This window comes from Oncorhynchus nerka, linkage group LG27 (genome assembly GCF_034236695.1).
Source record: "Oncorhynchus nerka isolate Pitt River linkage group LG27, Oner_Uvic_2.0, whole genome shotgun sequence".
Classification (NCBI taxonomy): domain Eukaryota; kingdom Metazoa; phylum Chordata; class Actinopteri; order Salmoniformes; family Salmonidae; genus Oncorhynchus; species Oncorhynchus nerka.
The window spans coordinates 29132126-29158705 of NC_088422.1; the positions used below are offsets into that span (position 1 = coordinate 29132126).

Sequence of the window (26580 nt, forward strand, 5' to 3'; positions counted from 1 at the left end):
TTTCACAACCGAGAGAGCCTGCCCATTAGCTCTGGTCTAGGGACAACTTTCTCTCATCCAATCCAAAGATGAACTACTATTAGCTCAAACCAAAACTGCCATTGGACTAATGCTGGGTATATTTTCTCCATATCTCTATAAGCTGCTTCCTTCCTCCTACAGTGGCTTACATACATGCCCAATTAGGCTCTGATTACTGTGACATCACCACTCCTTGCTCTTACAACCAACAGCCAATGCCAGAAATAGTGGTGGTGGACCAAGAGGGGGATGGGAAACTGGAGTGAACTGTGTATGTGTGTGGGAATGAGAGAGGGGAGGTGTGTGTAGCCAGAGCTTGTATCTCATGCTTGTGGGTGTCTTTGTGCCAAGGGGAGGAGAAAGGAGAAAAGGGGAGGGCCTGTGCTAAATTTGTCAGCTTACTGAAACGTTGTGTCAGAGCATTTTTCATCATGTAAATGCACTGAGAGAGGAAGAGAGAGAGAGAGAGAGAGCGCAAAAGAGAGAGAAGGAAAGTGAGAGACTGATGGGAGGGAGAGAGAAAGGAGAGAAAGAAAAGGGGAGTTATTAAGGGGGGCAGCAGAAAAAGATTGTCTCAGAGTCGTCAGCAGAAGTGATGGACTCAGCACATAGAAAGTGATAGTCTTCTCCTACCGGGCTACAGAGAGCACACTGACCAGACAATGCTGGCCTCTCACTGCCTGCTGCTCTCTCACTGCCTCTGAGGAAACTACCCATTACATCTAACACATTTGGATGTATTCTCTTTTAATTGGTAAGTGTCTAAAATCTTATGAGGTTAATTGTTTTATCCTTGCCCAGCGCCTACAGTACAAAGGACTTATTCCCAGCAAGTGCAGCTCCTGGTTGTAATAACATGATTCAAACCACAGTCAACTATTGAGTGACAGAGTTTACTCAGGTGCCAAAGAGCAAGTGATCCAGAGAGAGAGGGACAGCCCCAAGCAGCTTTTACACAGACTGGTGATGACTTTCTTCAAGGGGACACGTCAATCAGTGTTGCCGGGAGGGCAAGGGAACTGAAGGGAAAACCAGCTACAGTCTACAATTATCTGGTAAGGATTCAGTGGCATTTGACTTTCCCTGTATCTTTCACTGTCTTTATTGAATGTGTACATGCAAACATCTAGCATGGCTTGCTCATAGTTCTTTAAGTGTGGCTAGTCTTATCTGTTGATAATCTAGTACATTTGTAGAAATTGATCGCTAAACTGCACAGTGACAGAAAGACTTTGGCCACCCCGTGTTGAGTTAGCCAGAGATTCCTGCTGATCAGTTTGAAGCTTAGCCCTTCAGTGGTATCTCTATGGAGATACATGGAGAGGTTTGTTGCCCGGGGCAATTCCCCTCTGATTCCTTTAAGTTGTTTAACAAGGCAGCTGGCTCTGATATAGACACAGCAGAGAGGGATTGACACAAAAGCAGAGATAATGAAGTAGTGAGCTTTCCAGAACAAGGGCTTGATAACCACGGATAAACACTCAGCTCGTCATCCTTCCAAAGACATACTCGAACAACAAAGATAGGCTGCCAGTGAAAAGTGTCAATAGTAGGAGCCTGGTCTTTTTACCAGGAGCATCTCTGGGGCATTCATGATTGTAATCAGTGCTATAAAAAGCTATGCCCTCATTTTGTGATGTGGTTCACACTAGTAGAAGTTTCTTATTTGAGGTTGTTTTATTATTCAGAAAAATAACAGAAATTCACATCACAAAATGCCAAATTTCAGATACAGTCTAAATGAGTTTGCTGTCATTTGTACATGAATGGATAAAGCTTATTAATATTTACAGTTTTTTAAAAATAAAATCCTGCACAAAGTACTGGGTACAACTTTCTGCTGCCTCATGATATACCTCCATGCTGAAGTGGACACGAACGAAAAGGGCTGTTCTGTTGAATCTCTGCTTTGTCTCTGCTGCCAGGGCTGTGGATAAGAGTGCTTCGATGGTGCAATTAGGAACGTATCAAAACGATTTCTGAAACCCCCTGCCTGACAGCATGTCCAAAACACACCACAACACACAATCCTGAAAGAGTAAAAGAAAGAAACCTTATTAAATGTGCTAAACTATCATCAGAACTATTCTCTGCCGTGGAAAGCCATAACAATGGCTGCTTTCCATCAGTGTCAGACTCAGAGCAGACTGAGCAGGTAGCGGAGGTTGGGGCTGAGGCTGGGCTGAGGTTAATTATGTCTACAGTGTCATGTTATGGGCAAACCAGGATTACATGCATAAGGAAAGAATGGTGTCACCTTAGATAATGAATTACTCTGATTACCATTTCAAACTGAACTTAATTCTGATCCAAGACATACTGAATGTTTACAACCAGCACTGTCAATTGGTCCTAATTTGAGCATATACCTCATTTTGCACAGTCCTCCAGTGCTGTAAATTGGGAGGTGTTGAATTGATATGTTATGACTAGTAATAAACTGTGAGGAATTATGTGCATTTGTATTAGTTTGTGGTAGTTGAGATAACAGAGCTGCTGATGTATGTATGACAGCTGTGGTGTGGTAGAACAGAAGGCAGAACTGACTTGTAGGTACAGCAGAGCTGGAGCAGAGAGGAGGCGTCTCTCTCTGTCGTTCTCTCTCTTCACAACTACCAGCGTGTCTGTCTGTCTGTCTGTCTGTCTGTCTGTCTGTCTGTCTGTCTGTGGCAGCTCACTCTAAAGAGTGGCTAAGAATGTGAGGAATGCCACACTCACTCTGAAATGAGAGGGGCTAGGGCGAGAGAAATCAGCCAGGCCCGCCAGGCCGCTCTGCTCACCTACTAATTATTATGGGCTGCGCATGAACAAAAACACTGGAGCACGCTGCTGCTCACAGCCACACTGACCCACACAAAGCACTGCCTGTCACACACTATTAGATACGGAGAAAAACAGGGAGATGATTTGATAAAGTCATTACCAAGCTGTGAATTTGACAGACATTCTAATGAGCAAAACAGCCCTAATTAGACAATCCTAATAAGGAACACTGTTTACCTCAAGTGCACTGTCATCCATAAAGCTACTGTAGTTATTTGTCTACAGTAACACCGTCCTCTTTTTATGTCACGACAATAACAAGGCCAGTTAGTCAGCTGTCTTTGTATAACTATGGAGGAGAAGAGGGCATGGGGCCTGCTGTTGTTGCCTCAGGTGCTAGGTAACGGAGGGGTTAATAATAGATTAACTGTCTTGGGGCAAATAGAACTAACTCTGGTCCCTGGGAGCCCTGGGAGCCCTGGGAGCCTGCGTCTGGCATGTTGTGTTATCTGAACACACACACTCCCCCACTGCCAGCTCAGGCATTTTCCTCCAGCTTTGAGGTGGTGGGAAGCCTGGCTGGGAGACTAATTGGAGACTCCTGGCTGACCGCGTAGTACTATGGGGGTTTTCTGTGGCATGGAGTGATATGGAGTGGCCGGAGCATAGCTTCTCCCAGACACAGAGCTAATGTTCCAGAGAGGGAAACCACATCAATCCCAGGCCATTAACATAAGGGAGACAGTGACTGTTCCATTAGACCAGATCATTATCATGTGTTGTTGTCCTCTTTGTCCCTCTGAGGAATTCATTTTTTCCCCCTGTTGTACATCCCACAACGTGGTCTTATATTACTGAAGGCCATCACTGTCTCTTTCATTCAGAACCTGAATAAGGTCTTCTATGTATGTTTAGATAATGTAGCTTGATCCAACCTTTACTATCGTCTCTTAGTCAATCAGCATCTACTTTGATGACGTCACACCGCATCATACAACAGGGCTTTGTGGGAATTGATTAATTCCATGAAAGGGACCCATATACTGCATCCAGAGGAGAGTTTCACACTAAAAGACTAAAACTGAAACCAAAACTTAACCACGGCTTCTTCTGAGCTTTTACTCGTGGGCAGATGCTTTGTGAGAATAACATATGTGCATTCAGTAACAATATATATTTAAATGTGTTAAAGACATGTTTTCACAATTAATGGGAGACAAAAATGTAGGCTAGGCTTATACTAATATATATATATATATATATATATATATATATATATATATATATATATATATATATATATAATAGTATAATAATATAGTAAAGATATAAAAATTATGAAATAACACATGAAATCATGTAGTAATCCAAAAAGTGTTAAATCAGAATAGATTTTAGGTTCTTCAAAATTGCCTTGTTGACAGCTTTGCACACTCTAGGCATTCTCTCAGCCAGCTTCATGAGGGATGCTTTTTCAACAGTCTTGAAGGAGTTCCCACATATTCTGTGCACTTGTTGGCTGCTTTTCCTTCACTCTGCGGTCCAACTCATCCCAAACCATCTCAATTGGGTTGAGGTCGGGTTATTGTGGAGGCCAGGTCATCTGATGCAGTACTCCATCACTCTCCTTCTTAGTCAAATAGCCCTTACACAGCCTGGAGGTGTGTTGGGTCATTGTTCTGTTGAAAAACAAATGATAGACCCATTAAGCGCAAACCAGATGGGATGGTGAATCGCTACAGAATGCTGTGGTAGCCAATGCTGGTTAAGTATGCCTTGAATTCCAAATAAATCACACACAGTGTCACCAGCAAAGCATCCCCACACCATCACACCTCCTCCTCCATGCTTCGCAGTGGGAACCACACATGTGGAGATTATCCGTTCACCTACTCTGCGGCGCACAAAGACACAGTGGCTGGAACAAAAAAAATCACAAATTTGGACTCATCAGACCAAAGGACAGATTTCCACCTGTCTAATGTCCGTTGCTCGTGTTTCTTGGCCCAAGCAAGTCTCTTCTTCTTATTGGTGTTCTTTGGTAGTGGTTTCCTTGCAACAAGTTGACCATGAAGGCCTGATCCACGTAGTCTCCTCTGAACAGTTGATGTTGAGATGTGTTTTATACTTGGGCTGCAATTTTTGGGCTGCAATTTCTTAGTCTGGTAACTGAACTTATCCTCTGCAGCACAGGTAACTCTGGGTCTTCCTTTCCTGTGGCGGTCCTCATGAGAGCCAGATTCATCATATCGTTTGATGGTTTTTGTAACTGCACTTGAAGAAACGTTCAAAGTTCTTGAAATGTTCCTCATTGACTGACCTTAATGTCTTAAAGTAATGATGGACTGTCTTTTCTCTTTGCTTACTTGAGTTGTTCTTGCCATACTATGGACTTGGTCTTTTACCAAATAGGGCTATCTTCTGTGTACCACCCCTACCTTGTCACAACACAACTGATTGGCTCAAATGCATTAAGAAGGAAAGAAATTCCACTAACAAACTATTAACAAGGCAGACCTGTTGATTGAACTGCATTCCAGGTGACTACCTCATGGAGCTGGTTGAGAGAATGCCAAGTGTGCAAAGCTGTCATCAAGGCAAAGGGTGGCTACTTTGAAGAATCAAAAATATATTTTGATTTGTTTAACACTTTTTTTGGTTACTACATGATTCCATATGTGTTATTTCATCATTTTGATATCTTTACTATATTAAAAACCCTGGAATGTGTAGGTGTGTCCAAACATTTGACTGATATTGTACATATTTTTTGACCTTTATTTAACTAGTTAAGAACACATTTTTATTTACAATGATGGCCTACCAAAAGGTAAAAGGTCTCCTGCGGGGATGGGTTCTGGGATAAAAAATAAATACAATGGGGCAAAAAAGTATTTAGTCAGCCACCAATTGTGCAAGTTCTCCCACTTAAAAAGATGAGAGAGGCCTGTAATTTTCATCATAGGTACACTTCAACTATAATTTGCAAACAAATTCATTAACAATCCTACAATGTGATTTTCTGGATTTTTTTTCTAATTTTGTCTGTCATAGTTGAAGTGTACCTATGATGAGAATTACAGGCCTCTCTCATCTTTTTAAGTGGGAGAATTTGCACAATTGGTGGCTGACTAAATACTTTTTTGCCCCACTGTATATAGGACAAAACACACATCAATACAAGAGAGACACCACAACACAACATAAAGTGAGACCTAAGACAACAGCATAGCATGCAACACATGACAACACAGCATGGTAGCAACACCACATGACAACAATATGGTAGCAACAAAACATGGCAGCAGCACAAAATGTTAAGTGAGTTAATATCTGGCTGTCTCTCCCATTCCATGCATTTATATCTTTCATATCTTCAACTATAATTTCCCTCATACCAGCCAGAGATCTCCAAAGGCCTTGTTCTTGGACAGTTTTGCTCTCCATCTCTTTAACCTAATGTGCTGGCCCCATGCCCAGAATAGCAAGGAAAAAACAAGTGTTCTCCCCTCTCATTCTGAAGGCAGTCTGAACATCATGCACGTGGTTCTCCTTTGGGTCAGACATCTAGCAGTAACTGCTGAACAGTTCATATAGTTACCCTCATACTGAACAGACTCAACAGAACTAGGCAGCCATGAGCCTGCCCTGCACCAAGCCTCCCACTTTGAGATAAGAAAGGATTGTCCTGACTCTAGGGAGGTGTTGCACAGGCTCCTCTATAATCCAATATGCAGCAGCTTTCAATTAAGGAGCCCCAGGGGTACAGGCCCTTGTTATCACATTCTCCTCTGCACTCTGGGGCATCCCCTCCGCTTCCAATAACACCACAGCCCCTCCAACTGCTGCCCGGCTATTTTTCTAATATAAATGCCTTCACTTTGAAATAGGGAACAAACAGTCAAAGTGCCTCTTTTTCATGCACTCCTGCAAAAAGCTAAGGGTATCTTAAAATGTAGTTGTTGTGCATTAATCACACTACTTAAATGCAGCCTCTCTGCAGAGACACACTGTCAGGGAAGATTGATATTACACAACATTCTCTCAACACTGATAAATGTAATGATCCAGAGCACATTGAGAAGATTCAAGAGTTCTACATTCTTTTCAGGTTAAATTTAGATTGAAATTCCAATATTCCAAATACATATAGGAAATTATATATACACTATGATGTGTTCTTTAACTTGTGAATGCACCCCAGTGTCCTTCTCTTGGTAAACAGTTCAGGTCTGATACAATCTGATCAATATATTAAAACAGGCGCAAGAACAGCATCAGCTGCTATGCATGTCAAACTTTCCATAAGAAGTGATGCCCAGGCCTGCACAGCACTGAGGAGCAGATAGGGGATAGACATGTGAAAACACTCCTCCTAACAGTGGCCGTCACCCAAGAGAGCCAGAGTCAGGACAGCTAGCTAAACACAACTCCCTGACATCATTCAAAAAAACTTACCAACTAGAGAGATCAGTACCTTCTTAGCTAAAAGAAACAACACTTGCCTTAGCAGAGGTGGAAAGGGTTAGACTATTGACACTCCAACAGCTTCCATTTAACACATCTAATTCCGGTCCACTGAATAACAGTTCACAAACCCAAGCTACTGTATCGCAGATGACTTTACTGTTAAGTAAAAAATACAATCCAGATCAAATTGTATGTGCCTGTCTATGTGTCTGGCTATGTTTTTCATACTCAAACATACATGTTAAGGTTATTCCTCTACTTTTATTATGCAACACAGTTACAGTTGATGTTATATAATACAAAGTCACAGCATCCTAAGCAGGAAATGCTTCCTTTTATGGTGGCCAATGTTTATTTAGCCCCAAGGACCCCCAGAGTTGCCCTAGATGCTGGACTGGGCTCTGGAATGAATAGGGGCTCCCAGGGCAGGACAGGACTGCTCCCTGAGGTGTGTGCCTGCCTGGCCCTCACAGGTAATAGAGACTGGGAGAAGGCCATTCTAAGGGACATGGGGCCTCTGGTCTCAATCAGTGGAGCTGTGAAGGCTCCCATTAATGTCCTGTCAGTGTAAGAGTAGATCCCAGCCTTGTGGGTCAACAGCAGGGGCCTTAATGGACTAAACAGGCAGGCCACGAAAAAGGTTTCTTAATGCCCAGAGCCAGCCATGCTCTCATAACCATAGCCAACACCACCAACCTGGTGCCTGTTTAGAAACATGATGACACGGCAGCTTGGCATCTTGGTGAAATCAAATCTGTCTCGGAGTTGAGATTTCCACTGTTTGATAACATTCAATGATATCACAAGCATAGAATATGTGGTGCCAGATCTTGTGTTGGAATCAGTGTCTTGTTTCTTTCAGCCTGCACAGACAGGACCCATGGAAAACACACCATTACCAAAGTGACAATACCTGACAAAATAATACCCTTTCACTTGAGACATGCTAACCCCAAGAAGTGAATATGAATTTTCAGTGTTAAATAACAGTAATAACAATATTTTTTGTGAACAAATGTTTCATTTTGGCGTTATAATAAGATAAACACACAGCAAATGTAGCTAAACACACAATAATACCAAAGACAATATCAGAATGTAACGTAGCTAGTTAGCTGTAAAATCGCTTATACAAACTGCACAAATACATTTCTACAAGGGCAGATATACTTTTGAGGAGATGGGAAACATTGCTCATGCTACGTCAATGGGCCGCGAGGTGTATTCTGGGAAAAAGAGTGCTCTCCTTCGAGGAGTCAATGGGAGTCTATTGGGCGCTAGCTCGAAAACATGAAAACATGACATCACTCAGAGATGCACAAAAACAATATAACATAAAAAATGGGTGAACCTTTCCTTTGAATTATACAAATGAGTTTGTTTAGGTTTTATAACACATTCATCCATTTATCAAAACGGTAGGCCTATACTGTGCGATTAGAGATCATTTCAATGAGATAGCTGACCACAGCGTGGAATGTCACAGTATTTTTAAAACAATTCATTATTTGTGCCAAACCAATGACCTCCCTTTCTCTTTCCCCATCCATTCCTGTTGTTCTAAATCCCTATGCCTCCTAGGGTGTGTGTGAGTGAGAGCCCTTCCCAGACTGATGGAGCTCCCCGTGGTGCTGCTGTTCCTAGTGTATGGTCTTGTCTCTGGAGCCAAGCAGCCCCAGGGTCCGAGGAACCCTCAGGAGAGCAACCCCCAGGTCAGGAGCAAGGAAAGGGAGAGCAGTGAGGATGGCCTGGAGAGAGCGTTCCTGTATGCTGGGCAGAGGAGCAGGCGAGCCGCCGCCGAACCCCAGCAGCCCGACAAGTGTTCCTACACCTTCATCGTTCCCCAGCAGAAGGTGACAGGGGCCATCTGTGTGAACCGCAAGGAACCGGATGCAGCGCTGGAGAACCGCGTCAGCAAGCAGGAACTGGAGCTGCTGAACGTGGAGCTGCAGAAGCAGAAGAATCAGATCGAGACGCTGCAGCAGCTGGTTGAGGTGGACGGAGGTATCGTCAACGAGGTGAAGCTGCTGAGGAAGGAGAGCAGGAACATGAACTCCAGGGTGACCCAGCTCTACATGCAGCTGCTACACGAGATCATCAGGAAGAGGGACAACGCCCTGGAGCTGTCCCAGATGGAGAACCGTATCCTCAACCAGACCTCGGAGATGCAGCAGCTCACTAACCGCTACAAGGACCTGGAGCACAAGTACCAGCACCTGGCCATTCTGGCCAACAACCAGTCGGTCCTCATCGCCCTGCTGGAGGAGCAGTGCCAGGGTCGGCCCGTCAGCCCCCTCGCCCTGTTCCCGTCCCCCAGCCAAGGCCACAGCCCCCACCCCCACCTGCACCATCACCACCCATCAACAAGCCCTACCAACCTCCCACCTACCCACGCCTCACCAACCAGATCACCAACGAGATTCAGAGTGACCAGAAGTCTGTACTGCCTGTCATTCCTACCATGCCCAGCGGCACAGGCAGCCCCTCTATCACTACCAAACCCTCTGGTGAGTCTCTCTGTTTCATTGAGCAGCCTGGCTGTTTTATGTTACCAATTGAAATTAATATTCCTTGATACAGATCTGGTCTGAAGTTACATTTATATGAGGGGTCAAGCGGAAATAGAGAAGCTGGCATGTTCTATGAACACTCATCAGACTAATGTCTACGCCAGTCTGAAACAGAGGGTTGTGTGTGAGAGCAGTTTGGTATTTCTTAATCATCAGCCAACAGCAGCTCTCCATTCTTTATCCATTCTTCTCACTATTGTCTATGGGAATAATAAGCTCCACACATTCCCTGAGAAAAGGCCTCTAAAGGAGAACAGAGCTGTTGTTGTCTCAAACCCTTTGAGATGCATATCATCTAATGGGATTGATACTACAGTCAGCTGATTACAATCCACACAAGAATCTTAAAACACATATTTATGTGTGCTCATGGATGGTTGGACTAGAGCCCTCTGGTTTTGAGGCCAGTGAAAGTGGAGCTGTCTGAACCTATCCTCCTTGATTTGGTACACTTAATGAAGCTTAAGTAAGTGGATGATTAATTGATAGATTTAGTTAACTGTATAGTTGACGAAATACAACAGGGATCACAACTGGATAAGGCTGTCTGTCATGTACTCTAGCTGTGTGTGTGTTTGGCGAGTTAACTTGGTCTTTATCTGATAAGAGAAGTAAAACAATCTGACTAGTCTTCAACAAAACATGACTAATTCTTACAGTATATCATTGTCTTTAAAGTTGTATTCCTTTATTCCTCATATTTAACTGTTAACAGTGAAACGTTAGCTCGTATGTCTGTGCGAGTGACTATTGCTGTTGGATATGAATATTCCGACATGAAAACAAACACTACAGTTAACTATAGCATACTACAGTACTTACTACAGAATTCTGTAGTAAACTGTAGTATACTATAGAACAGTGGTTCCCAAACTATAGGTGAGGTCAGCAAGGGGGGCGAGGAGTTCCCCTCCCCCTCATTGTATTTTTTTTAAGGAAGTCAGTCAGGCTTTCAACTTACAGATGTTCACCAATGGTGGAAGGGGGGCCCCCGAGTGAAAAAGTCTGGGAACCACTGCTGTAGAATACTATACTACACACTGTATTATGCCTCGATCATCTGTAGTACTTACTATAGATTATTGTAGTGTACTGTAGAATACTATAGTATTATCCGCAAAAAAACACTGTAGTAAATACAACAGTAATGTCCGCAAAAACACTACAGTTCGAAAAGAAAACACCTCTTTTTTAAACTACAGTAATACTATAGCAGTTCATTTGCATATACCCTGCCTATTCCCCTCCTCCATATCCCAATTTGTGCCACTGATGAGTGAGAAACCTACATGCCAAGTATAGACCATATATTGTGTTCCCTATAGGTTACAGAAAAGAGTAGACGTTCTGAACTATCCGTTCATACCCCAGTCCTACCTACCTACCTACCTACCTACCTACCTACCTACCTACCTACAGTACAGGTTATGGAAAATGTGCTCTTTTTTTAATTTGATTTATTTCACCTTTATTTAACCAGGTAAGCAAGTTGAGAACAAGTTCTCATTTACAATTGCGACCTGGCCAAGATAAAGCAAAGCAGTTCGACACATACAACGACACAGAGTTACACATGGAGTAAAACAAACATACAGTCAATAATACAGTAAAAAAACAAAACAAAAAAAACAAGTCTATATACAATGTATTAGTATTTGTCCAGTAGGTTTCCTCAAGGAGAAAGACCCCACTTCTATGTCAAAGATAATTAAACAAAAACACTACAGTAAACACTACAGTAATGTCCTCTATAAAACACTACAGTAAACACTACAGTAATGTCTGCTATAAAACACTACAGTAATGTCTGCTATAAAACACTACAGTAAACACTACAGTATTGTCCGCTATAAAACACTACAGTAAACACTACAGTAATGTCCGCTATAAAACACTACAGTAAACACTACAGTAATGTCCGCTATAAAACACTACAGTAAACACTACAGTAATGTCCGCTATAAAACACTACAGTAAACACTACAGTAATGTCCGCTATAAAACACTACAGTAAACACTACAGTAATGTCCGCTATAAAACACTACAGTAAACACTACAGTAATGTCCGCTATAAAACACTACAGTAAACACTACAGTAATGTCTGCTATAAAACACTACAGTAAACACTACAGTAATGTCCGCTATAAAACACTACAGTAAACACTACAGTAATGTCCGCTATAAAACACTACAGTAAACACTACAGTAATGTCCGCTATAAAACACTACAGTAAACACTACAGTAATGTCTGCTATAAAACACTACAGTAAATACTACAGTAATGTCTGCTATAAAACACTACAGTAAACACTACAGTAATGTCCGCTATAAAACACTACAGTAAACACTACAGTAATGTCCGCTATAAAACACTACAGTAAACACTACAGTAATGTCTGCTATAAAACACTACAGTAAACACTACAGTAATGTCTGCTATAAAACACTACAGTAAACACTACACTAATGTCCACTATAAAACACTACAGTAAATACTAAAGTATACTACAGTACGCAAAAACACTACAGTAAATACGACAGTCCACAAAAACACTACAGTAATTACTATTGTATATACAGTTCTCAAAAACAGTACAGGAATTACTAGTTTATACTACAGTTTTTTTACAACAGTGTTAGTCAATTCTAAATACTACAGTATACTACAGTAACGGCCGCAAAAACCCTACAGTGAATACTATAGTATTTATACCATAGTATACGATAGTATTTTTGAGCGAAAAGCAGATGTGTCTCAGCGGACAGACACCAGATGAAGGGAAGTTTAGAGACAGGGTTTGTGTGGTCTCAACTCACCATGGGCTAACAAGCCGACTGCTGAGGGGGCGAAGCCAGCTTACACTGCATTTCATGGTCAATCTATCCCTGACAATGGTAGCATGGTAAATATAGCGTTTCAGTTATGAGGGAAACCCCGCCACAGGCTAGCAGCCACGGATTGTCCAGAGGATGTATGAGACTCGGTGAGGCTTCCATAAGGAATTCGCCAAATCAACTGAAAATGATTTGATAAGTATTTTCTTGTTAACAGATACAGTACATCCACTAGATACCATGTAATTTGAATGTTGTAGGAAACACTGGCTTATGCTGTACAGCTCTTTCCATAGAAATGTTTGTGTTCCACAGTGTGCTTTCCTGACTGTGTTTGAAGGGGGGCAAGCAATTTCCTGTCAGGGCCGACTGCAACTCACCCCTCAAAGGTTATACAAACTCCTCACACAAAAACTGAGTCCTATTACAATGCAGAAAGGAATGGAGAGAGAGAGGTGTGGTGGTAGAGAGAGAAAGAAAGAAAATAAATAAAGAAAGAGTAAGGAATAGAGGGTATGAAAAGACAGAGGAAAAATAATGAGTACGTATCTGTGTGATGTCATTTATTCCATCCCCACTAGGCTTGTATCAGTCAAATGTTCTGCCACAGTGGCAGGCTCAGCCCTCTGGTTTATGTCTAAACAACACAGCTCTTCCACAAAGCCCACTGGAGAGAAGGAGGCTGGCTGATGGATTACTTCCCACATGCAATCCAAGCACAACCTAACCTGTTTTAGCCTGGTAATTTACAATGTGAACCTTTGTTCCTCTGTCTCTGTCTGTGACAGTCCTGCTTGTCGTTTACATACAGTCCTACTTGGAATTAGCTCCTTGATTTCCCTCCTTTTTACTCTGATACAGCCAGGCTGTCAGTGTGACCTCTTTATGAAAGCCTGACATCCCCCTGTCTGGTCTTCCTCTCTTTCTATCACCCCTCTCTCTCTCTCTCACACACACACACACACACACACACACACACACACACACACACACACACACACACACACACACACACACACACACACACACACACACACACACACACACACACACACAGCCTTTTCCTAGTCATTTAAACCAGGGCTCGCTTCCATTCCCTGGTTGGACACAGACTAGCTGCTTCAGTCTCTGTGTGTATACCTCTCTTCCTCCTGTCTCTGTACAAATGTCCATCTTGTCCTAAACAGGTCAGTTGGCTAATCACATCAGTGTAAGCCAGTGGTCACCAACTGGTCCAGTTCATGTTTTTATTCAGCATTGTCAAAACTGTTTTTATTCAACACTATTACAAAACATAAAGAGCGCTTCTCCCTACTTCCACTTGCGCTGCAGCTGTAATGAATGAGTAGGCAAGTGTACCGATACAACAGGAGGTTGGTGGGGAGGACCTTCATTGGGGAGGATGGGCTTGTAGTAATGGCTGGAGCAGTATCAACAGAATGGTATCAAATATATCAAACACATGGGTATCTTTCTAGAGCTCCAACTTTCCGACCTGAAGATCACTGACATCATGATTTGACCTAGTTTTTTTCTGAGTTCCCGGTTATTTTGAAAGCACCATGACCATCAGATGCAGGTAACATCAGTCCAGTAAAATAAAGAAGCTAATTATTTCAATTTATGCTCAGCTGTGCCTTGCACATCAACTTATCTATTATGTTATGAAAGCTTAAGTTTTCAAATATAATTTGGTCTGAGAAGAATAATATTGGCAGGCCAGGCATATAGCCAATATGCTGTGATAATATATTAGGCCTAGTACCCAAACCTCATTCCTTCAGAACAGTTTTTATTAGGTTAATGTAAATAAAAAATACATGTTTTTTAAAATTCTGAGCGGTAGAGCTCGGCTTGCTTTTTGACCGTGATAGTGATTTTGAGCAGAAAAGGTTGGTGACCACTAGTGTAAACTCTTGAATAGGAAAATACTTTCACATCCATTTAGAGAGGTGTAACTGATGTGCAATGGCTAGCTAGTTAGCGGGGTGCGCGCTAATAGCGTTTCAATCGGTGACGTCACTCGTTCTGAGACCTTGAAGTAGTTGTTCCCCTTGCTCTGCAAGGGCCGTGGCTTTTGTGGAGCGATGGGTAACGATGCCTCGTGGGAGGCAGTTGTAGATGTGTGCAGAGGAGGGCGAGGAGAGGGACGGAAGCTATACTGTTACACCAGCGGCCCAATAGAAGCCGGTTTCCAAGTATGATGACTAGAGCTCTTCTAGGTGGAGAGTAACGGCTAACAGGCAATAAGCCAATTCATGTTATTACAGATATGAACCTGTTTTTACAGATAATAACCAGTTTCAAAGAGAACAAACACCAAGAGAGACTAATAAACCAAACACGTGCAGCATTTAACATAAACTTCATTCCTCGTTAAATGATATACTGCAGAACAATAGAAAACACATCCTGCTCAGAATTTGGTATCTGTCAGAGAATCCATTTAGCATATTTTAGCATAACATTCTGTTACTTCTATGCAGTGAATCATATTACATATGCTTCTAAATGCATTAGAACATCTATGGTGGTGGAGGATGTTTCAGAGATAAGGAAACATACTTTAACCTACAGAAAGACACAACAATACTTTAATGGTCAGTTTTCACATTTGTCTTCAAAACATGGCCATATTAAATACCTCATCACAGAACTTCTGTTAAACGACCAACTGCCAAGTTGGGAATTATGTCAGATAAATGAAACGTGAAGTGAAAGTTTGAACATTTTGGAATTTGGGATAAGTTCCAGCGGTCTCCCTGGCAGAGTTACTGAGGTAAAATAAGGATTTTAATGTAGTAGGATTATCTTAAATTAGTCCAATTCAGTATAATGAATTTGAATAAACAACCAGATTAATAGTGTACACTTGAAGAGGTTCAGGAAAATCTGAGTTGAGGTAATGTTTTGCAAAAAGTGTCATTGTAGTACTGCAAAACCCACGCAGTCTGATGCTGGAACACCCCACATACTTACACTAGCAAAGCACATGACTCGTCTGTCATTTTCAGCCATATATTGGTGATTTTTTTTTTATCCGAGGGTATCCTGCTATTGACACTCTTGTGCAACAGAACGTGACAACAACATTAATTAATGAGGCTGTCTAGACAGCGCAGGTAAGTGTAGGTAGGGTAGACAGAACAGGTAAGTGCAGGTAGGAGGGACAGAACAGGTAAGTGCAGGTAGGTCACAGACAGAACAGGTAAGAGCAGGTAGGGCAGACAGAACAGGTAAGAGCAGATAGGGCAGATAGAACAGGTAAGAGCAGGTAGGGCAGACAGAACAGGTAAGTGCAGGTAGGGCAGACAGAACAGGTAAGTGCAGGTAGGGCAGACAGAACAGGTAAGTGCAGGTAGGGCAGACAGAACAGGTATGAGCAGGTAGGGCAGACAGAACAGGTAAGAGCAGGTAGGGCAGACAGAACAGGTAAGTGCAGGTAGGGCAGACAGAACAGGTAAATGCAGGTAGGGCAGACAGAACAGGTAAGTGCAGGTAGGGCAGACAGAACAGGTAAGAGCAGGTAGGGCAGACAGAACAGGTAAGTGCAGGTAGGGCAGACAGAACAGGTAAGTGCAGGTAGGGCAGACAGAACAGGTAAGTGCAGGTAGGGCAGACAGAACAGGTATGAGCAGGTAGGGCAGACAGAACAGGTAAGAGCAGGTAGGGTAGACAGAACAGGTAAGAGCAGGTAGGGTAGACAGAACAGGTAAGAGCAGGTAGGGTAGACAGAGCAGGTAGGGCAGACAGAACAGGTAAGAGCAGGTAGGGCAGACAGAACAGGTAAGAGCAGGTAGGGTACACAGAGCAGGTAGGGCAGACAGAACAGGTAAGAGCAGGTAGGGCAGACAGAACAGGTAAGAGCAGGTAGGGCAGACAGAACAGGTAAGAGCAGGTAGGGCAGACAGAACAGGTAAGAGCAGGTAGGGTACACAGAGCAGGTAGGGCAGACAGAACAGGTAAGAGAAGGTAGGGCAGACAGAACAGGTAAGAGCAGGTAGGGCAGACAGAACAGGTAAGAGCAGGTAGGGTACACAGAGCAGGTAGGGCAGACAGAACAGGTAAGAGAAGGTAGGGCAGACAGAACAGGTAAGAGCAGGTAGGGCAGACAGAACATGTAAGAGCAGGTATAGTAGACCAAAGTGTTTGGTGGTTGCAGCCATGTTCAGCCCTGTTCCATCCCTTTGTGTACATTTATTAATGCAAATACGCCCAATAGTTATCTATTTTAACACGAAATATCTGATACAATAAGAAAATGTATATACTGTATGATTGCATTCTAAGAAAAAGTGAAATTCAACAATAAATTCAATGCCTGAATTCCCATCAAAATCACTGAATTCCATACATTATTTGTCCATGTCAGTAAAATGTTTTATGTGCATCAGTCAAAATCTGATGGATTATAAAAAATAAAAAAAACATTTGCAGTATTTTCATCTATTGCCCAACTGTTATGATGATTTCTACTCAACGGAGGTGCAGTCATAAGACAGAGCATAGCCTGTATTTGTACTTCTCCAAGTTGCGTATTCATGGGTTGCACCTCCGTCACCAGGTTGCATCGTTGCCATTGCTATCAACGTACTACAGATGCTGCAGCATAATGATGTCTGGCTGATGGTTGATGCCAGGTCTTTCTGATTGGGGGCTAATGACTGTTTCATCAAATGTACACTATAATGTCTTGGAAACATTGCTGCTTGGACATTGCTGAAGTAGATTTTAAAAAATCCATTGTAGAAAACAACTTTGTCATCATTATGATGTGGTCAAGTTAACTTTAAAGAGATGGCAAGGTTGCCATGAGCTAGCAAAGTTAATCAGAAACACAGTTGAAGTCAGAAGTTTACATAAACTTAGGTTGGAGTCATTCAAACTCGTTTTTCAACCACTCCACAAATTTCTTGTTAAATAACTATAGTTTCGGCAAGTCGGTTAGGACATCAAAGTCATTTTTACAACAATTGTTTACAGACAGATTATTTCACTTATAATTCACTGTTTCACAATTCCAGAGGGTCAGACGTTTACATACACTAAGTTGACTTTGCCTTTAAACAGCTTGGAAAATTCCAGAAAATTATGTCATGGCTTTAGAAGCTTCTGATAGGCTTATTGACATCATTTGAGTCAATTGGACGTGCACCTGTGGATGTATTTCAAGGCCTACCTTCAAACTTTGCTTGACATCATGGGAATATCAAAATAAATCAGCCCAAAAAATTGTAGACCTCCACAAGTCTGCTTCATCCTTGGGAGCAATTTCCAAATGCCTGAAGGTACCACGTTCATGTGTACAAACAATAGTACACAAGTATAAACACCATGGGACTACACAGCCGTCATACCGCTCAGGGAGGAGACGCGTTCTGTCTCCTAGAGATGAACGTACTTTGGTGTGAAAAGTGCTCCAAAACCGCCATTAAAAAAAGCCAGACTACGGTTTGCAACTGCACATGGGGACAAAGATCGTACATTTTGGAGAAATTCCCTCTGGTCTGATGAAACAAAAATATAACTGTTTGGCAATAATGAACATTGTTATGTTTAGAGGAAAAAGGGGGAGGCTTCCAAGCCGAAGAACACCATCCCAACTGTGAAACATGGAGGTGGCAGCATCATGTTGTAGGGGTGCTTTGCTGCAGGAAGGACTGGTGCACTTCACAAAATAGATGGCATCGTGAGGACAGAACATTATGTGGATATATTGAAGCAACATCTCAAGACATCAGTCAGGAAGTTAAAGCTTGGTTGCAAATGGGTCTTCCAAATGGACAATGACCCCAAGCATACTTCCAAAGTTGTGGCAAAATGGCTTAAGGATAACAAAGTCAAGGTATTGGAGTGGCCATCACAAAGCCCTGACCTCAATCCAGTAGAAAATTTGTGGGCAGAACTGAAAAAGCGTGTGCAAGCAAGGAGGCCTACAAACCTGACTCAGTTACACCAGCCCTGTCAGGAGGAATGGGCCAAAATTCACCCAACTTATATTGGGAAGCTTGTGGAAGGCTACCTGAAACGTTTGACCAAAGTTAAACAATTTAAAGGCAATGCTACCAAATACTAATTGAGCGTATGTAAACTTCTGACCCACTGGGAATGTGATGAAAGAAATTAAAGCTGAAATAAATCACTCTCTATTATTCTGAAATTTCCCATTCTTAAAATAAAGTGGTGATCCTAACTGACCATAGACAGGGGATTTTTACTAAGATTAAATGTCAGGAATCGTGAAAAACTGAGTTTAAATGTATTTGGCTAAGGTGTATGTAAACTTCAGACTTCAACTGTAGATAGCAATGCTAACGTTAGCTAGCTAAAATGTCAGTGCTCTCCCCTCAATCTTAGCTAGCTAGTCAATTTGGAGACATCACAATGACAACAAAAGCTTGTCATACTAATTATTTCCCTCCTTTTGAAATGTCATCGTGTTTCCAAGCCACAGTAATGCACTTTAGACAAAATCTTCATCAGCACCCATTAAGACACCCATTAAGACTCACTAGGGCTCCTAGTGGTGCAGCGGTCTAAGGCACTGCATCTCAATGCAAGAGGTGTCATTACAGTCCCTGGTTCGAATCCAGGTTGTATCACATCCGGCCGTGATTGGGAGTCCCATAGGGCGGAGCACAATTGTCCCAGCGTCGTCCGGGTTTGGCCGGGGTAGGCCGTCATTGTAAATAAGAATTTGTTCTTAACTGACTTGCCTAGCTAAATAAACGTAAAAAATAAAAAATAAAAAAGACTGCATTGAGTAGAACGCTCAGTTGGGCATCAGTCCTAATACAAATGTTCAAAACAATATTGTGATGAAATGTGGACAGACAGCTGTATGGCACATTGTGTGTCCACAAATACACAGGCCTTTCCAGATGAAGGAGGGCATTGTCTCAGTAGAGTTTTAATGGCTGATATCTGAGATTAGATTACCAGAGAATGGCCAAGCTAAAGCCCACTGCTGAGAGAACACGCTTTATGAAAACACTATCAATCACATGGAATGTCTCCGTTCTGCATGACAGCACAACTGCTCTCTGGGTCAGTATTGTAGAGGATGTGGTTTTACCTCCACTGGGGTAGGTCAAAAACACCCATTGACAATAACAACATAAGAAACATGCAAGGGTTTAATAGGGCTTTAGAAAGACAGTGATTAAATATTAAGAGACTTTCCAACTCTACTTCAACAAAAGAGTGTTTTCTACAGCCCAATGCCCATGATATCATTCATCAACAAGGGACCTTTAGAGTGCCTGCTGATCTACAGTATCTGCTAATGTTGCATCATTCAGCAATCAGGCCTCCCTATAGCCATATGCCAATGTTGCTCTTGGCTGCACAGCCTGTAGTAATTTCACTTGTGAGAGCAGCAACCAAAGTCAATCCTGGCCTTAAATCTGAAAGCTACTGTAAAATGGGAGTAGCAGCAGTAACATGATGCTGTGGTCTTTTCAATTGGGCTGTATAGCATCTATCTCCAGTACTGTGATGGTCACACAATACGAATGTTGTATTAACCCTTGTGTGGTATTCAGGTCTGTGGGACCCATTTTCAATGTTTACTAAAGAGAAATGATCAAATGAATCATTTTTTCAACCTGAGACTCATTGACCTTGGCTCATTTTCTGTGAAGAACATGTAAAATAACACGTTCATTGAGTGCCCACTGTGCACCCCCCTACACATGTATATTACATACAGTATGTGGTGTTTGGGTCCACTGGACCCGAGGTTAATTAAAAAGTGTAGAAAGGTGTGTGTGTAGGTGAAAACAAGTACAAATTAAACAAAAAGGTTTGCTGTGTGCCTTCACTCTGTCTTCCTCCTCCCTGGGCCTGCTGTTTCAACATAGCACCAAGAACCTGTCTGTCTCCCTGCCTGTCTCCCGCTTTTCTCACACTCTTTACCCTTTGTAGTGTGGGAACCTACGCAATGTTATTACAATACATTATTTTGATTAAAAGAAAATCTGCATTTTCCCCCCACACTCTAACCCAGCCAGGTGCAAATTGGGGGAGGGACTCAACAAATAAATAGCTTTGCATGTGTGCTCCTTACCACAATCAATCAGTATGGCAAAAATAATCTCTGATCAGAGGACCTTAGAAATCATTTTTGTAGAGAGAGAAGCTAGTGTGGAAATAGCATCTTCCACTTTGGAAGGTGAAGAAGTTTCAGAATATGAGGATCATGTCTCTGTCAATTCGAAGTCTGAGAGTGAGTTGGAAGAAGAGGCTGAGATTGACCCTCAGCCAGCCCCATGACCAGCCCGTCAGCAGCCAGCCCCAGAACCAGCCTGTCAGCAACCAGCTCATCAGCAGCCTGCAGGAGGAGAAATATGCCCAAGGAATGAGCCACCCCGCATAGCTGTCAATGTGATAAGGATGCACCCAGGGCCGATGGCGGTTACTCATGTGCAGGACATAAAGTCTTCTTTTAAACTGTTCATCCCAGATACCATCCAAGAAATCATTCTGGACTGCACTAATTTGGAGGGGAGGCGTGTTTTTGGAGAGCGATGAAAGGAGATGGACCAAACTCATTTACATGCATACTTTGGGGTTCTTATCCTTGCTGGTGTTTTCAGATCCAATGGGGAATCCACAGAATCCCTGTGGTATGCAGAAACTGGCAGAGAACTCTTCCGTGCAACAACGTCTCTGAAAAACTTCAACATTATTTCCATGATTATTCGCTTCGATAACCGAGACACCAGACCAGCTCGGCAGCAGAGAGACCAGCTAGCTGCAATCAGGTCCGTGTGGGACAAGTGGGTGGACCGCCTTCTCCTGTTTCACAACCCTGGGCCCAACGTTACTGTTGATAAGCAGCTTATACCATTTAGGGGACCCTGCCCCTTCAGGCAGTACTTCCCGTCTAAACATACAAAATATGGAATCAAGATCTGGGCCCCCTGTGATGCTGCTTCATCCTATGCGTGGAACTTGCAAGTGTATATGGGGAAGCCAGATGGAGGAGCCCCTGAGAAGAACCAAGGGATATGGGTTGTCCTGGACGTGACACAGGGACTCCGTGGCCACAACAACATAGGAAAAACTGTTTTACTTTGCACAAGTTGGGACAGGAGCTCCCCAAGATGAAGCTGACAATGGTAGGAACAGTACGTAAAAACAAGCCAGAGCTCCCAACTCAGCTGTTGAATACACAGATCAGGCCTATCAATTCCTCTACATTTGTGTTCACGGTCTACACGTCCATAGTGTCCTACGTGCCAAAGAAAGACAATAATTTGGAACTCATGAGTACGCTGCATTGGGATGGCAGAATCTGTGGCCAGGAACATCAGAAAACAGAAATCATAATGCATTACAATGCCACAAAATGAGGGGAGGACAATTTAGACAAGCTGGTGACTGGCTACAGCTGAAAATAAGAACCCGACGATATTCTTCAACATCTTGGACATCTCGGTGTACAACCCGTTTGTCATCTTGATGGCGTTGAACCCAGATTAGAACAGAGGGAAGCTCCAGAGGAGATGGCACTTTCTCAAGGAGCTGGGCAAGGCATTGGTAAGACCTCAAATCCAGAATAGGCAACATATCCTAAGGACCCCAGCTTCTGCAGCCATCATGAGGAGGATGCTGGTGCCCCATCCGTCTGACCCACAGAACTAACAACTCCAATACCGGAGGTAAGTGTGAGTGATGTTGTTGCATGTGTGTGTGTCTGACTCTCCTACCTTGGCCTGCTGTAACTATATATGCGAGTGAGTGAGATGTTAGTAAAATTCCTCAACTAAATGTTTTTATCATTCTAGATTGCAACCGGTAGCAACAAGAAGAAACGCTGCGATGTGTGTGGACCCAAGAAGGACAGGAAGACACAGTACACATGCATCAAATGCAATAAATACATTAGCAACACACACACAGTGAAACTCTGTCCCTCATGTGGTGTGTAGACCGGCCTTCATTTGTGTTCAATGGGGCTCATTTATAATTTCCATAAAATACTGTATGTAAAATTAGTCCTTCCAATTTGTTCAGTTCAAAGCAATAAACATCAATAGTGATGAAAACTTTGTTTAATTTATATTTGTTCAAGATAAACATTATTTTTTTGCAGCCATGTCTTGATTATAACTGATTTTTGTTGACATAAATCACTTTTTATTTAAAAAAACGAATAGCCCTTTTATTGGTCAATGTGATCTAGCAGAGGTAAATGACTAATATTAATCATGTATGCTGTCTATATTCCTTGTAATTGATATCAGTAAACATATAAATATTAAGTGTTAAGTATTTTTACAAAAATTGGTATGGCTCTATTGTTTTAAAAACCCAATAATGTTGTGGGTCCAAATCCGCAAACATTGGGTGAATAACAAAAACATGAACACCACACGGGGGTTAATTATGAATATGAAAATGACTCATATTATTTGACAACCTCCACTGACTCCACTGACTCCACCAGGCTTTCTGTCTAACCACTGTGTCTGTCTCATTTCCTGTCCCATGCAGGGCCATGGAAGGACTGCCTACAGGCCCTTGAGGATGGCCACACGGCCAGTGGCATGTACCTGGTGAAGCCAGAGAACGCCAACAAACTAATGCAGGTGTGGTGTGACCAGAGACACGACCCTGGTGGCTGGACCGTCATCCAGAGGAGGCTGGACGGATCAGTCAACTTCTTCAGGAACTGGGAGACTTACAAGGTATGTAAACAGCCCCACACTAAGGCAAATTCTTTTAGTATAAAGGGGAGGCAGGTTCTATGTAGAACTGTGTCTGTATGCTGAACATTGGCAGTAGTTCGAAGTGAAACAGGTGACTTATGTCTGGTGTGTCTGACGTTCTGAACGAGATCTGAACTAATAAATAAACTAAGTCATTGTTGAGGTTTGAGGAGAATGGTCCCTTGCACTGCCTGTACCTACAGGGTTCTGCACCTGTCAGTCACACCACTGGCCGATGACTCATACCATCCGTCAACAGGAGTTGGGTCTTTGTGAAATTAGTCCACACAGGACACATACAGGCTTAATGAGAAACGTGTGGATGAAAAGCTGCCATACTGGAAATCAATGCCACAATAAAAATATTTCCCACTGAAAAATGATTCATGGTCCATGAAAATTATTTATATTTACATCATAGCAATGGTTTGAGGAAAAATAAATGTCTGAATTCAGGTAGTTACACAACATTACACAGGCAGTCATGAGGACAGCATGAAATACTAAGGGATGAATATTGCCAGTGGGGAATGAGGTGAAAAGGGTCTGGTTAGTGTAAGGATCTAAAGCACTGCAACAAGGCAAAACAATTTGAGTGCAAACATCATAGGGCAGACAGACAATTTGCAAGAATCTTGTTTAAATCCTTGCCAGAGAACTTTCCAAGACCTTTACGATACACATTAAAACACATGGGAATTAAATGTGTACAATTGCCAGATATTCCCATGATTCAAAGCATGTGCAATGTAATGTAAAACACATCATATCCAGTGACCTGTCCTGGCACGGAACTGAGGCAGAACAGTCCAGACCAGCACACATCTTGTAGATCCTACAGGCCATTAAATAATTTTTTATAATTGCAAGACAGTGAAGATCTGACCACTGAATACTGGCTATGGTGTAGTAGGCTCATGGGATATTTGCTGGTACCTTCCCTGACAATAAACAACACTCTAAGACAGATTCATATTGACCTTTACTGTCAGAGCATCTAGAGGGACTGTTTATCTCAGTACTTCCCAGGCACCGACTAGAGAAGAGGCTCTGAATTATCCCCCAGACCTTTACTTGTGTAAAGCCCATCATGTTGACTGTGTTGTATGTATTCTCCCTTTGCCCCTCATAGCAAGGCTTTGGGAACATCGATGGAGAGTATTGGCTGGGCCTGGAGAACATCTACTGGCTGACCAACCAGAGGAACTACAAGCTGCTGGTGACTCTGGAAGACTGGTCTGGGAGGAAGGTGTTTGCAGAGTATGCCAGCTTCAGGCTGGAGCCTGAGGCAGACTTCTACAAGCTCAGGGTGGGCCGCTACCATGGCAACGCCGGAGACTCCCTCACCTGGCACAATGGCAAACAGTTCACTACGCTGGACAGAGACCATGATGCATATACAGGTAGCACACGCTCACTCAGTCACGTTGAAACAGAAACACGAGATAACATTTCTAGTGTTGAGTTCTGACTCAGTTAATTAGCCTAGTCCATACTGTAAGCCCACAAATGTAAGCCCACTCATTTTTGTTGAGATTTTACAATGTTGTCCAACTAATATTTGCTTCAACCCAGGTAACTGTGCCCACTACCAGAAGGGAGGCTGGTGGTACAATGCATGTGCCCATTCTAACCTCAACGGAGTATGGTACAGAGGAGGACACTACCGCAGTCGCTACCAAGATGGAGTCTACTGGGCTGAATTCAGAGGAGGTGCCTACTCCCTGAAGAAAGTATCTATGATGATACGACCGAACCCAAACACCTTTCATTAAATATCCATAAACAAGACCAAGTAGCCCCTTTTCAAAACGACTTCCTCTCCACAAAAACCTCAATTAAAACAACTCTTGAACTCTGAAATAAAGGCATCTCACACAGCCAGATCAAGACGATGATGACATAGAAAGTGCAATATCTAAGCCTCAGGCAGGACTCTTGGTGGAGCAATAAAGGAGAAGCAGGGTGCATCCTGTTGCTCCACAGACGAACACATGTAACGGTGTGGCTGTATGCTTGCTTCTCTCCCTTTAAATTGAGTTCAAATGTGTCTGTTGACCTAACTTTTGAGCAAAGTGTACTACTGCCTTAGAACTGATGGTACGGTGTGATTCATATGGGAGAAAACAGGATGAAAAGACAAAGAGGAGAGCGTATGTCAGTTCACAGTGCTCACACTAAGTAGCTTGGAATAGCAATCTTATATTGTAGTCCATATGTTTTATAGTGCAGAACATAATTTTATGAGAATGAAGATGACACAGGACATTATATCCAGTGACTAACCTTATGGTGTTTAAATCAAGCTCTTCAGGTGAGTAATTTATAGGAAACAATAATCACATTTCTTAAACCATGGTATAGACAGGTACTCTTAATATGTTAGCCATAATCTTTGTCAACATACACAATCTAATGTCTATCACTTATGTAAAAGGCGGAATAGATACAAGAGTCTGCTCTACAGCACTAGTACTGTCAACAGTTATGACCTGATATCTGGCTTACAAACTCAAAGTAACAATGATTTAGATCATTCCAATGAACATACTGCTGGTGTGGCAGAGTGCAAGGTACAGGGAATCATGACAACTGACTTAATCATACAGTGCATTGGGAAAATATTCAAACCCCTTGACTTTTTCCACATTTTGTTACGTTACAGACTTATTCTAAAATTAATTAAATAGCCCCCCCTCAGCAATCTACACACAAAGCCCCATAATGACAAAACAAAAACAGGTTTTTAGAAAGTTTTGCACATTTATTAAAAAAAATGTAAAAAATGAAATTTACAAAAGTATTCAGACCCTTTACTCAGTACTTTGTTGAAGCCCCTTTGGCAGCGATTACAGCCTTCTGTCTTCTTTGGTATGATGCTACAAGCTTGGAACACCTGTATTTGGGGAGTTTCTCCCATTCTTCTCTGCAGATCCTCTCAAGCTCTGTCATGGTTGGATGGGGAGCGTCACTGCACAGCTATTTTCAGGTCTCTCCAGAAATGTTCGATCAGGTTCAAGTCCAGGCTCTGGCTGGGCCACTCAAGGACATACAGAGACTTGTCCCGAAGCCACTCCTGCCTTGTCTTAGCTGTGTGCTTAGGGTCATTGTCCTGTTGGAAGGTGAACCTTCGCCCCAGTCTGAGGTCCTGAGCGCTCTGGAGCAGGTTTTCATCAAAGATCTCTCTGTACTTTGCTCTGTTC

General features: G+C 42.5%; 1 pseudogene; it reads left to right on the forward strand.

Moving 5' to 3' along the window:
* The first annotated feature begins 460 nt into the window (after positions 1-460).
* Positions 461-26068, forward strand: LOC115111539 (angiopoietin-related protein 2-like; annotated as a pseudogene).
* Positions 26069-26580: the final 512 nt, after the last annotated feature.